Genomic DNA, 13,030 nt, shown 5'->3' on the forward strand with positions numbered 1-13,030 from the left:
GTTTATGAACTAGTAGCTGCTACTCTTGTTATGTGCCTTCAGATCAAACCCGAATTATGATGACCCCAATGTTCGGTTGTCTTGGTAAGAATTATTTAAAAGAGGTTGGCCATTCCCTTCTTACATAAGCACTTCTCTGGATATCTGAAAAAATGTGACAGTGCTCAAAAATGTTTCTTTCCTGAAAACTCTCCAAGTAATGGAGGTTGATGGCTCATGGATTGGTACTGGGGATGCCCTTTAGCTTTCTCTGTCTGGCAGGGACATTTCAATTAATCCTACCATGTCAACTAATGTTGATATGTTCCAGTTTTGTTTCTTCTTCTCCCACTCTCTTCTTTAGTCCTCCAGCTTACTTCAGTTGCTGCAAACTGAGTTCAAAGTTCCAAAGTACTATCACTCAGTTAATTTAGCAGGGAGAAGAGGAGCGGAAAAGGCTCCCAGTAGGCTCAGGCAAAGGTGAACTGCTGCAACCTCTCCTAGCATGTGTGCTCTTCTGCATTTATCACTTTCATCTCATTCTGATGTTGCTTGGCCACATGCAACATGGTTTTTAATCAGTGAAATGTGGGAGGGTATGAACTTTGGATCCAGTTTGCAGCAACTGCTACTCAAGACTTTGATTAGCACTGACCTACAGCTCTTGACATCCCAGGCCCCATCCACACAGCTGAATAAAATCCCACATTTTCTGCTTTGAACTGGAATATATAGCAGTGTGGACTCAGATAACCCAGTTCAAAGCAGATATTGTGGGATTTTCTGCCTTGATATTCTGGGTTATATGACTGTGTGGAAGGGCCCCCAGTTGGTCTCCATTTCAACTACTAACCAAAACAGACCCTGTTTAGCTTCCAAGAGTAATATAACACAACAAGGCAGCATTCGGGCACAAACGAAAACAAGTACTTAAGTAAGGTAAAAACTTATTTGGATCTCATTTTGAAGTTGTGTGTTTTTAAAGGATTTTAAGCATGACTTCCAAGATAAGACAGAATTTAGTGCTAGGAGTAAAATGATTGAATAATCATATGTATGAGGAGATTTACATATTTTCTTAATTGGCATGATTTTTTATTGTTTCATTTATTTTTATGTACCCTGCCTTATGAGGATAATGATTTAAAATACGGCATCGAAATGAGCATAAAAGTTAAGTAATATTGAAAGTAAAATGTATTCTTTTGGTAAAAAGCAAGGCAGGAATGTCCCTAAAGCTCCTATGTTCATAACCATTCTAGAGCTCTTGAATAAAGTGGTTAAGAATTTATGTTATGAATTGCAAGTCTCTGAGAGTTCCAAATTTTTCAACTGTGTTCTTACGTAATTAGCCTTAGGTTTCTTACCACCACGCTTGCAGTATGGCTGATAATAATGCAACCTTATTTTGCATGTTTAAGGTTTATTGGCTTGTATGGAAACTGACAGCCCAAAGAAAGATAGGTGGCATTATAAATGCTGCAGACATGCAAATTCATTCCTTGCATTATAATTGTGCTCTAAAATACTGTTTTTGCCTAATAAAAGCAAATGTCCTCATGACATTTCTAGCCTTTGCTTAATATTCTTTCACAACCTACTTTTATGAAAATTCTGCAAACCTCAGTCAATCAAACTATGTTTTAACAGTATGGCATTACCTAAGACTTAGATAAGGCTATATATGGCCCCTGGTTTTTGTTTTTGTGTGTTCGATCCAGCCAAATCTCCCAGACCACATTTTTTCTGGCCAAGAGGTGGAGAAGCTTTGAGTTGCCTCTTTTGGAACCTTTCAGGAGCAATAATTCAGTACTAAAACAGATAGCAAATCCTCTGCAATGTCTCACATACCAAAAAAAGGCTGGAATCCTGTATGACAGAGATTTCCAAACGTTTAACATTGGTGACACACCTTTTTAGACATGCATCATTTTGTGACACAATAATTTAGGTTTACTAGCAAACCAGAGGTTAAACCAACCCCTTATAAGAGATAGACATATACATAAACTGTAATAATGAAATGTATGGGGATTCAATATATCTCATGAAAGCCTTTCATTCTTATTTTTTAAAATATATGATTTATTGCTTATTTCACACAGACTCAGAGGTTTTGTGTTATATTTGCATGATACACTTGCACACTGCAGCTGATACACTAACGTGTCACGATTCAAAGTTTGGAAACTGCTGTATGATGTTTCACACAAAAGTAGTTTTGAAACCAATTAACTAAGTAGAAGAAGCACTAAAAACATGGTTACTGAATTCCAAAGATGCCTAACAAGATAGCGGAATTATCTGGCATTTTGTCAGACAATATTAAAATCCCCTAACAAGCAGTTTAACTTCCAAAATTGCAACAACAGCAATAATAGTAGTCAAACTTCATGTCAGCAACCCAACCTTCAGGTCAGCAGTCCAGCTGGCACAAGGGTTTAACCCATTGCGGCAGCATGGCTCCTAGTAATAATAATGACAAAACTGCAGCAATAAAATTAAATCATATCTTAGAGAGCAATCACCAGCAACAGAACAGTTATTAAGAACAAAATCCAAAGAAGCAGCCCCCTTCAAACAAAGATCTCAAAGAAATAGGGTGTTTAACCATAGCAATGGATAGTCAGTAGCACTGGTGGCTGGAGCTTCCATCTCCATAGGGCATCAATTCTATTCCAGGTTTTTAGCTTGAATACACAAGCTATCTAAGGTGCTGTACCCCTCCCGTAAAATAGGTTTGGCACCTTTAAACTTCACACACAAACTGCAAATATATTTCCTGCCCCGATGACAAGGAGACCAATAGTTATGGATGTAAATCTTCAGAAAGGTAATTATCACACCTGCATTGTGATAAGGCCGCCCTGAGTCCTCCCTCAGGGGTGAGAAGGGCGGGATATAAATGCTTGTAATAAATAATAAATAATATTGGATATGAACATTGTGCATCTTCACAAACACAGGATTCTGGCTGCTTTTCAAAATCAGAAGTGACTCGTGATGACTTTGCAGTTTGTGTGTTGTCCTTTCCCATCTTTTTTTAACAGTCCATTTGACTCTTGAAAACTGGCCCCCATATCGACTGCATTTGCCTACTTATGACGTGAAAAATGGAAAATGAATAACTTTTTCATAGGAGATTGAAGGGCAGAGGAAAAATAGGCTGCATGTCAAGTGTGTGCCAGTGCTGTAGGGATTATTTTAACAATGAAGTGTTTTAAGGGATTTTAATTGATAAATTTGTTTAGTTCTATTTTAATACTTGTGTGTTGTGGATTTTAAATAGCACTTTTTAAAAATGTTATGAGCCACTTTGTGTCTTAATCAAGAGTTAAAAGCAGGATACAAATAACAACATTGATCACTAATGACATAGTTTAAACATTTTCAGAGACTACAGGCGGAGTATTCCTTATCCAAAATGCCTTTAAGGATTTTGGAGTATCACAGAATTATGGATAAGCGATGCTCAACCAGTATGTATGTGAAACTTCCCATACAGATTGCTATCAACCTGTCATCTTATTCTTAGCCTAAATTCTCTTTGATCTTGGAAGCTATTCCAAATTTGAAATACCCCAAAATCCAAAATCATCTATATGGGTAGATGGTTTTCGAATGGTTCAATGGTCACAAATTTTATTCCATGCACAAAAATATTTGAAATATTGTGTATACAGTTGCCCTTCAGGCTATGTGTGTAAGGTAAAAATGGAAGGAATTTTGTGTTAAGACTTAAGTAACAAGTCATTATGTATGTATATGCAGGTACAGGAATTCTAAAATCTGAAGGGTGGGGGATCCAAAATCCAAAATGATTTTATTTCCAAGCATTTTGGTAAAGGGATGCTCAACCTGTATTAATAGATTTATGAAGATCTCTTAATTAGCTAAGATGTTTGAAATACATCTTTTTAAAGATGGAGAAGGAGGAGGAAAGGGGGAGGACTTGATATTGAAATCCAGTTATCTCCATAATGTCTTGAGATGGAATGAATGAAAGTGTTTGCAAACCTTTGAATAACAACACCATCATAGGGTTTTCTTGGCAATATTTGATCAAAGGGGTTTGCCTTTGCCTTTTTCTGAGGTTGAGAGAGTATGACTTGCCAAAACTTCCATGACCAAGCGGGAATTTGAATCTTGCTCTCCAGAGTTCTAGTCCAGTGCTTGAACCAATACACCATGTTGGCTCTCAAAAAACACTGCAAGTCTTTAAGATTATACAAAATCTGTTGTTATGACCAATTGCATATTTGGGAAGTCTTTCAGTTGATGAATTCATAGAATTGGGAAAGTCCAACCTCATCCTGCTATTCAGAAAAATATGGTCAAAACACTCCTGACAGATAGCCATCCAGCCTCTACTTCAAAACCTCCATGGAAGGAGACTCCACCACACTCCGAGGCACATATTCCACTACCACACTTATTATGAGGAAGTTCTTCTAAGGTTTTGGTAGTATATTTTTCCTGCAATTTGAATCTATTGCTTTGTATTCTAGGGTCCTTCCACACAGCCATATAACCCAGAATATCAAGGCAGAAAATCCCACAATATCTGGTTTGAATTGGGTTATCTAAGTCCACACTGCCATATACTCCAGTTCAAAGCAGATAATATGGGATTTTATTCAGCTGTGTGGAAGGGGCCTTAGTCTCAAGAGCAGCAGAGAACATTGTTCAAACATTTAAGTATGGCTATCACATTCCCTCTCAGCAATTTTTTTTCTCTAAGGTCCCTTCCACACAGCTGTATAAGATCCACATTGAACTGGATTACATGGCAGTGTGGACTCAAATAATCCAGTTCAAAGCAGATATTGTGGAGTATCGGCCTTGGTATTCTGGGTTATATGGCTGTGTGGACCGGCCCTAAACTAAACATGCCCAGATCGTTAAGCTGTTCTTCATAGGGCTTTGTTTCCAAAAATTGACAATTTTGGTTGCCCTTCTCTGGATAGGTTCCAGCTTGTCAATATCTTTGTTGAATTGTGGTGCCCATAATTGGACACTATTATTCCAGGTAAGATCTTATCAAAGCAGAACAGAGTGGGACTATCACTTCCCTCAATACTATGTTTTTTTGATGCAGCCTAGAATCACAAAAGCATTCCTGAAAAGACGGGTTATATTGCAGTTATAATCAAAATATGCAATGCAATGCAATGATTGGAATGAATTTGGTGCAGACTTTGCCTGCAACTGTGGCAAATTTCACCAAGATTTTGGTCAAGTGCAATTAACATGTCAAATGGCAATCATAAATTCACCATTACCACCTCTTTACAAATTCCAAAAAGTGCTTGTGTATTTTAAGGATTGAGCCACTTTTGAACTGTAGTACCCTGTTACTATCCCACCTGTGCTTTCAAATATCCAACCATTTCTCTAACCAGCTCAACCAAGTCATGGAATTATCCTTAGCATGGAAGTGAGGAGGAGATCACGAAACTACAGGTCACATAAAAAGGACAGACCTTTAACTAACTTTTATGCATTTTTGCATTAGCTTTTCTGGATAGAAACCCACCTATTTGGATGCAGTAGAGAATAATAAATGCTCAGGTATAAAGCACATTTGCACTGCTGTGGTCATATAGCATCCGTGATGTGCTGAGTCATCTTCCAGCAGAAACACATTCAGCTAGTTGCTTGCAAGTTCCTTTTCCTGAGCAGCTGTATTTGATGTGGAGGAAGTAAGGAACTGATCCGTAGAGTCCGAGACCCACAATGTCTGACACAGGATGATATGTGTGTGTATGGCTGCCTATATATAGAGTGCAAATGACTATGGATTTGTGTATCTCTGCATGCAACAAAAGCCCTGGCTTCAAATATCTTATCGCCATTAGGACTAGGAATAAAAGTTTTTATTTCATTTCCCTTCTTGTCAACAAAGAACATATGGAGTGCCCTGTGCGGGTGCCTTCTTACTTACTTAGGCGATTCCTCATAGTTCGAGGATGATAGTCTTCCAGTTGTGGGGTCTTGAGGGTGGGTTCTTAGGTGGCTGAAGAGACCTATTGTTGATCTGCATGTTCTCCCACAGTGAGGACATTTGTTTCCAGGTGGAAGGCGGTCCCGGTCAGGGTTGGCTTGACGCTCCTTCCTCTTGGCACATTTCTCCCTTAAGCCCTCCATTCGTGCCTCTTCGAACTCCGCAGCACTGCTGGTCACAGCTGACCTCCATTTAGAGCGCTCAAGGGCCAGGGCTTCCCACTTATCAGTGTCTATGCCACAGTTTTTAAGGTTGGCTTTAAGCCCATTTTTAAATCTCTTTTCCTGCCCACCAACATTACGTTTCCCATTCTTGAGTTGGAAGTAGAGTAACTGTTTTGGGAGACAGTGATCGGGCATTTGGACAATGTGGCCAGTCTAGCAGAGTTGATGGCGTAGGAGCATCGCCTCAATGCTGGTGTTCTTTGCTCCTTCTAGCACACTGACATTTGTCCGCCTGTCTTCCCAAGAGATTTGCAGGATTTTTTTGAGGCAATGCTGATGGAAACGCTCCAGGAGTTGAGTGTGACGCCTGTAGGCCGTCCACGTTTTGCAGGCGTAGAGCAGGGTTGGGAGGACAATGGCTTTATAAACCAGCACCTTGGTATCTCTACGGATGTCCCAATCATCAAACACTCTCTGCTTCATTCAGAAAAATGCTGCACTTGCAGAGCTTAGGTGGTGTTGTATTTCAGTGTCGATGTTGACTTTTGTGGAGAGGTGGCTGCCAAGGTAGCGGAAATGGTCGACATTTTCTATTGTTACACCATTAAGTTGTATTCCTGGCATTGCAGAGGGGTCTGCTGGTGCCTGTTGGAAGAGGACTTTGGTTTTCTCGATGTTCAATGAGAGTCTGAGCTTCTCGTATGCTTCTGCAAAGGTGTTTAGAGTGGCTTGTAGGTCTTCTTCTGAATGCGCACAGACTATGTTGTCATCGGCATATTGATAGATGTTGTGGTGACCTTGGTTTTGGCTTTCAGTCTGCTGAGGTTAAATAGCTTGCCATCTGTCCGATAGATGATTTCCACTCTGGTGGGAAGCTTCCCATCAACAAGGTGAAGTATCATAGTGATGAAGATGGAAAATAAGGTAGGGGCAATAACACATCCCTGCTTGACACCTGATTCCACCTTAAATGGGTCACTTTGGGAGCCATTGCTGTCCAAGACTGTTGCCATCATGTCATCATGGAGGAGCCAAAGGATGTTCACAAATTTGTCAGGGCACCTGATTTTTTGGAGGATGGTCCAGAGAGCGCTGCAATTCACTGTATTAAATGCCTTTGCAAGGTCAATGAATGCCATGTACAGAGGTTGATTTTGTTCCCTGCATTTTTCTCCAATGTTCCTCAACATTTTCAGGGTGTTCTGTGAGTAAATGATGCTTGAGTGTTGTTTGGAGAAGGGCTTGTTTGGAGGGCTCCTGAAGGGCTTGTGTGTTCATTTTATGCCTTTTCTTCCTTGGAGTCTGCGTTTGGGGGCGATCTTGATAGCCATCGTGGATCGGATTAACCTGTGGTCTGTCCAGGAGTCATCACTACCTGTCATGGCTCTTGTGAGAAGCACATCGCAGCGGTCGCTGGCACGTGTTATTACATAGTCCAAGAGGTGCCAATGCTTTGACCGAGGGTGCTTCCATGATGTCTTGAGCTTGTTTTTCTGGCAGAAGAGTGTGTTGGTGATGACAAGGTTGTGCTCTCCACATTTGGTGAGTAGCAAGATGCCATTCGAGTTGTTGTTTCCAACCCCGTCTTTTCCTATGATCCCTGGCCACACATCGGAGTCCCATCTGACTCTTGTATTAAAGTCCCCCAGGAGGATGATTTTGTCCTTCTTAGGTATCTCCGATATGATGGTGTCCAGCTGACAATAAAAATATCCTTCATGTCTTCATCAGCATCTAGAGTTGGTGCATAGGCACATATGATGGTTGCCTGTTGGTTTTTGGCAAGGTTAATTGGGAGGGTTGAGAGTCGTTCGTTAATGCCAATGGGTGATTCAGTCAGGTGCTTCACCAGGTCATTTCTGATAGCAAAGCCAACTCCGTGTATTCTTCGCTCTTCTTCAGGCAGTCTCTTCCAGAAGAAGGTGTAGCCTCCTTTTTCTTCCTTCAGCTGTCCCTCTCCTGCTTTCCGGATCTCCTGAAGTGCTGTTATGCCGATGCAATGATAGCAGTCTTGCGTTCGGGGCGTTCACTGTCAGTGTTATCTAACAGTGTCCGTACATTCCATGTTCCAAAGTTCATTTTCTTTATTGGCCGCAGAGTGGTGATTCCTCTGGACGTGGCAGTCCAGTCAGGGATAAGAGAGGCAGGCTATGTTTAGGGCACCTTTTCTAGCCCCTTCCCCGTGTGGGGTGAGCAGAGCGGATCCTAAAAAGGGCTGCTCAGTCATGGATACAGCTGCCGGACTATTCAACTGCCTCGGACCTTGAGGTAGAATGACTGAGTCCATATCCACCACCCATATGCCAGTGTGTGACTAGGGGCTTCCAGATTTCAGTCCTGCCCCTGTCACCACTCGCTGATCACCATGGGACTTCTGTTGGTTTGTTTTTATTTTTCTTGGAAGACGCCTGTGCATGATTTTTTTTAATGTGTGGAGGTCGGTGCACGACCAGTCAACACACAGTCTTCACAGAGTGAGGTCCCAGCAGTGGCTGGGACCTCACAACGACAGTGGCTTCTCAGTCTGTTGCAGCCTTCTTCTGCCTTCACAGCCGTTGTAACATGTACCATGTTATCCTCCGCCTGCTCCGCCGTTGAGGTCTTAGGGTCTTCGGATTGTGCTTGGTCTGGATCCTCCCCTGTGGCCACTCCTGGGAGTGTATGACTCCAGTGGTTGTGCCCGCAGGTTCATTGGAACACGCAAGCCCCCTCACCACGGCAAGGTGACAATCCATCGAGGGGTATAGCTGTGTATAGTCAGCCATTCTGTAAAATAAAACAAAATCCACAAAAGAGCAATATCTTTATTGGCCAACTAAAATGTACAAGATGTTTTGTGTGAGTTGTTCAAGCTCCAAAAACCCACAGAGTTTCAAAAGCTTGCAAGTTTTGTGTCTTTTGGTTGGCTAATAAAGACATCACACTTTTGTACATTTTTGTGGGGGTTTTTGGAACCAGTTTCTTTGTGCTGATTTGGGTTCTTTCTTTTTTATTGTTGGAGGAAACTCAAATAGAAGAGACACTTCAGAGCTTGTGATTACACTTGTGGTTTGTGCTGAACATCATCTGCCATCTCCGCTCAATGTTAATGTGCGAGCTGTACCACCTGCACACCGTTAACTGCTACTGCCCTCAGAGAGGAGATCAATTTGAGATTGAAATGTTGCTTATACAACACCAAAAGCAGAAATAGAAACTCTTTTTAAACCAAATACATGTTCTAATGCAGTGTTTCTCAAACTCTGCACCTCCAGGTTTTTTGGACTTCAGCTCTCAGAATTTATTTATTTACGTCATTTCTATCCCACCTTTCTCACCCCAAGGAACTCAAGCGAGCTTACCAGCTGTTAGGAATTCTGGAAGCTGAAGTCCAAAACATCTGGGGGAGCACAGTTTGAGAAACTCTATTCTAATGAATCTAGGTCACGCCCTAATTTTACACAATGACTGCGGAATAGCAGTCTTAAAAGACTGACATGGAAAAGTTCTAGGACAATTATGCAGTGTTGATACAAGTTGAGCATCCTTTAGTTGCAATTCCAAAATCCAAAATAGTCTTAAATTGTCCTCATGGGTGGCTGAGATAGTGTCATCTTTGTTTTCCAGTGTATAACAAACTTTGTTTTATGTAAAATATTATTTCAAACAGTGTATACAGTTACCAAAACATGAATTTCATATTTAGTCTTGGGTCCTATATCTCATTATGTATGTGTATGCTGATGCAAGTATTCCAAAATCCAAAGAAATCCAACATCCAAAACACTTCTGGTCCTAATAATTTTAGATAGGGGAATCTCTATCTGTATATAGACTTTTAACCATGGGATTCCCCTGCCCCCCAATGATGTAGGGGATTTATGACAGAATCTATCTGGTATTGCTCTGAACTTAAAGCAGCTGTTAGGCATTTCGTTGATTTTGATCAGATATCAAGGATGTCTAGGAAGAATTTGATAAATGTAAAACAACATTACATTGCTAATATTATAACACATCGCTCAGTCTTATAATAATAATAATAATAATAATAATAATAATAATAATTATTATTATTATTATTATTATTATTATTATACTTTATTTTTCTATCATGCCACCATCTTCCTGGAGGGACTCGGGGTGGCTAACATGGGGCAGAGCCCAACACAGAAACAGAGTATAACAAATTAAAACACATATCAATTACTAAAAACAATAGTACAACAATCAAGTAAAATAATCAGTTAAAAACATAACATATAATAAAACATAGAATGACCAAGCAAGTTGAGGCAATAATACCAACATCACCACTATGGATAAAAGGGTCGAGTGCAAGAAAATACATAATTCCAAGGGTTTTTGATAAAGTGCATAGACAAGTGTCAGAGAGACTGCTGGGATAAAGCGGGGTAGGATAAATAGGAAGGAAATAAAGTGCTGGAAAGTATGCATCAGTTGTAGGGGTCTGTCACATTGGTGGTTATTGAAACACACGCTGGCAGAGCCATGTCTTCAGCTGTTTGATAAAGACAGACAGGGTTGGAATGTATGGCTCCTCAGATGTTTTTGGATTACAAATGCTATCATCCCGACAGCATTGCCAGTGAAGAATGATGGGAAGTACAGTCCAAAGTCTTCTAAGTGGCCAGAAGTATGGTCATCTTTTTGTACTTGCTGTTATGGTCCTTCAAAATTCCTGATTAGCTCAGAAAATACTAATCTTAGCTAGATTTTCTTTAATGACCAGCTGATTTTTAAAACTGGGCCCTTCCCCCCAGTATTTCTAAATAAGTTGTTTCAGAGCTGTTTTGGTTCTAGACACATCTTCCGCAAACACCTGTTCACTCAACAGGCAGAACATAAGCAGGTAAAAAACAGACATAATTATTTGTGTATGAAACACCCCATTGCATCCAACCATATTGAGTATCTATTTTCTGCATCTTCATTTGCACCCTTGGAGGAAGTAAACTGACAATAATGGGGTTCCCAGCAAACTGAACATAGTTCTGCTTTTCACTGCATCCCATGCATTGCAAGGGAGCAAATGACAACAAATTGCTTCTTAGTGGTGTATGCCCTGTTTGCAATAATATTGACTGCGTCTGTTCTCAGGGCAGAAAGTTTACAGTCCCCTCTGAAACAGCACATTAATTCTGTGTTTTAATTAATTAAAATTAATTAATACTCCAATTCATTAATACTCTAATTCATTAATTAAATTTAAATTTATTGTATTTCTATCCTGCCCTATCTCACCCCAAGGGGGACTCAGAGTGGCTTACAGCTTGGCACAATTTGAATGCCAAATTGAAACATAAACATAACAGATTATAAATACATTAAACATTAAATCATTAAAAAACACATAAATAAAATTAAAACAGGATTTAAAACACCAATTTTCAATCTACTTCAGGAATTCAAGACATGGCATACTAGATCTAGCAAATAAATAGCTTTCTGTTGTTTGGTTCCCTAGACCAGGATTCAATGGAAATAAAATAGAGAATAGACATGGAGTTGTAGTAGCATGCTTTTTGTGAGTATCACAGAAATCCGTTTTACAAAGGTATAAAATAATTTTTCAATTTAAGGATTTCAGGATTTATTTGTAATAAAGAAAGGAGTATCAGTGCTGCCATTCACTGGAACCTTAGGCAATATTGTTGATAGCTCCCATGTTAGTGACAGGGTGAATTGGCTCTGAGTTTTAATCCAAACTTTAAAGCAGAGGTTTCCAAACTGTGTGTCATGACACATTAGTGTTTTGGCTGTAGAGTGTAGGTGCACTGCATGAACCTAATGAGCAGCCTGTGAGTCTATGTGAAAAAGCAAGACATCATATCCTTTTAAAAATATAAAAAGTGGAGATGCCCTATCTATCCATCCACCTATCCATACAATTTCCTGCTTTTCTCTCTGTATGGATCCAATGTGGTCTATTGATAGAGTATGTGCAGCAGTTAGGTATCTGGATTAAGGAGCAAAGGCATGAATGGTTTTGAGAAAGAAGGTAAAGGTTTTATTGTAGACATTCCAGTCTGAGATATGAAAATTAGTCAGAATGTTAATCTAATGTTGCTCTGTTCTATGGAAGAGCAGAGAGAGAGAGGACAAAGGGAAGAGAATGAGATGGAGAATCATCCCTAAAAGTATCAGTTTACATGGAGGGGGGGGTCAATTTGTGAGGACACTTTAGGTCAAATTAACTCTGTTACTACTGCCCTCCCCAAGACATTCTTGACTCTTCAGTGCTAAGTACTACTGACTTAGAATACTTCCAACGAATTAATCTAGACCCAAAACATATAGGATTTTATGGATCATAACCAACACTTTGAATTCTGCCTTAAAATGAAGTGTTAGTGAAGCTAATTCAAACGCAATCACAAGCATATATATTTATGATAGGCTGGATCTGCACTACCATATAATCCTGCTTCTGAATTCAGATTTCCTATTTTAACTGGGTTATATGAGTGTACATTGCAAGTCAGTGCAGACAAACTGGATTCAGAAACTGGATTATATGGCAGTGTAGATTGGGCCCTAAAATACAATACAATAAAAGAAGTAATAAGAGCCAAATCAAATGCTTGCTTATGCTTCAAAAGCTTCTACAAATAAATTTATTTATTAAGAGTGGCTGAAAGACAAAAACATGGGGGATGACTAGATCTCTAACAGAAGGAAGTTCCATAAATGAGATGTTACTACAAGACAGGTAATTCATGCAAAATTAAATTTATTATGAATCACAGTAAAACCCAGATATTTAAAACACAGCCCCATGTAGTCTATCTACTTTAAAACCCCTTCATCTATGGACAGTGAAATATATATGATAAATTTATTTATTTACAGCACTTCTACCTTGCCTTTCTCATCCCCAAAG

The 13,030-nt window shown here is 39.7% G+C and overlaps 1 protein-coding gene across 1 annotated transcript in view; it reads right to left on the reverse strand.

The window, feature by feature from the left end:
- The window catches only part of ccnd3 (cyclin D3), a 107,206-nt gene that overhangs the window by 62,599 nt on the left and 31,577 nt on the right, over nt 1–13,030 (reverse strand). The gene's annotated exons all lie outside the window — the stretch shown is intronic.

Source organism: Anolis carolinensis, chromosome 4 (assembly GCF_035594765.1).
Source record: "Anolis carolinensis isolate JA03-04 chromosome 4, rAnoCar3.1.pri, whole genome shotgun sequence".
NCBI lineage: Eukaryota > Metazoa > Chordata > Lepidosauria > Squamata > Dactyloidae > Anolis > Anolis carolinensis.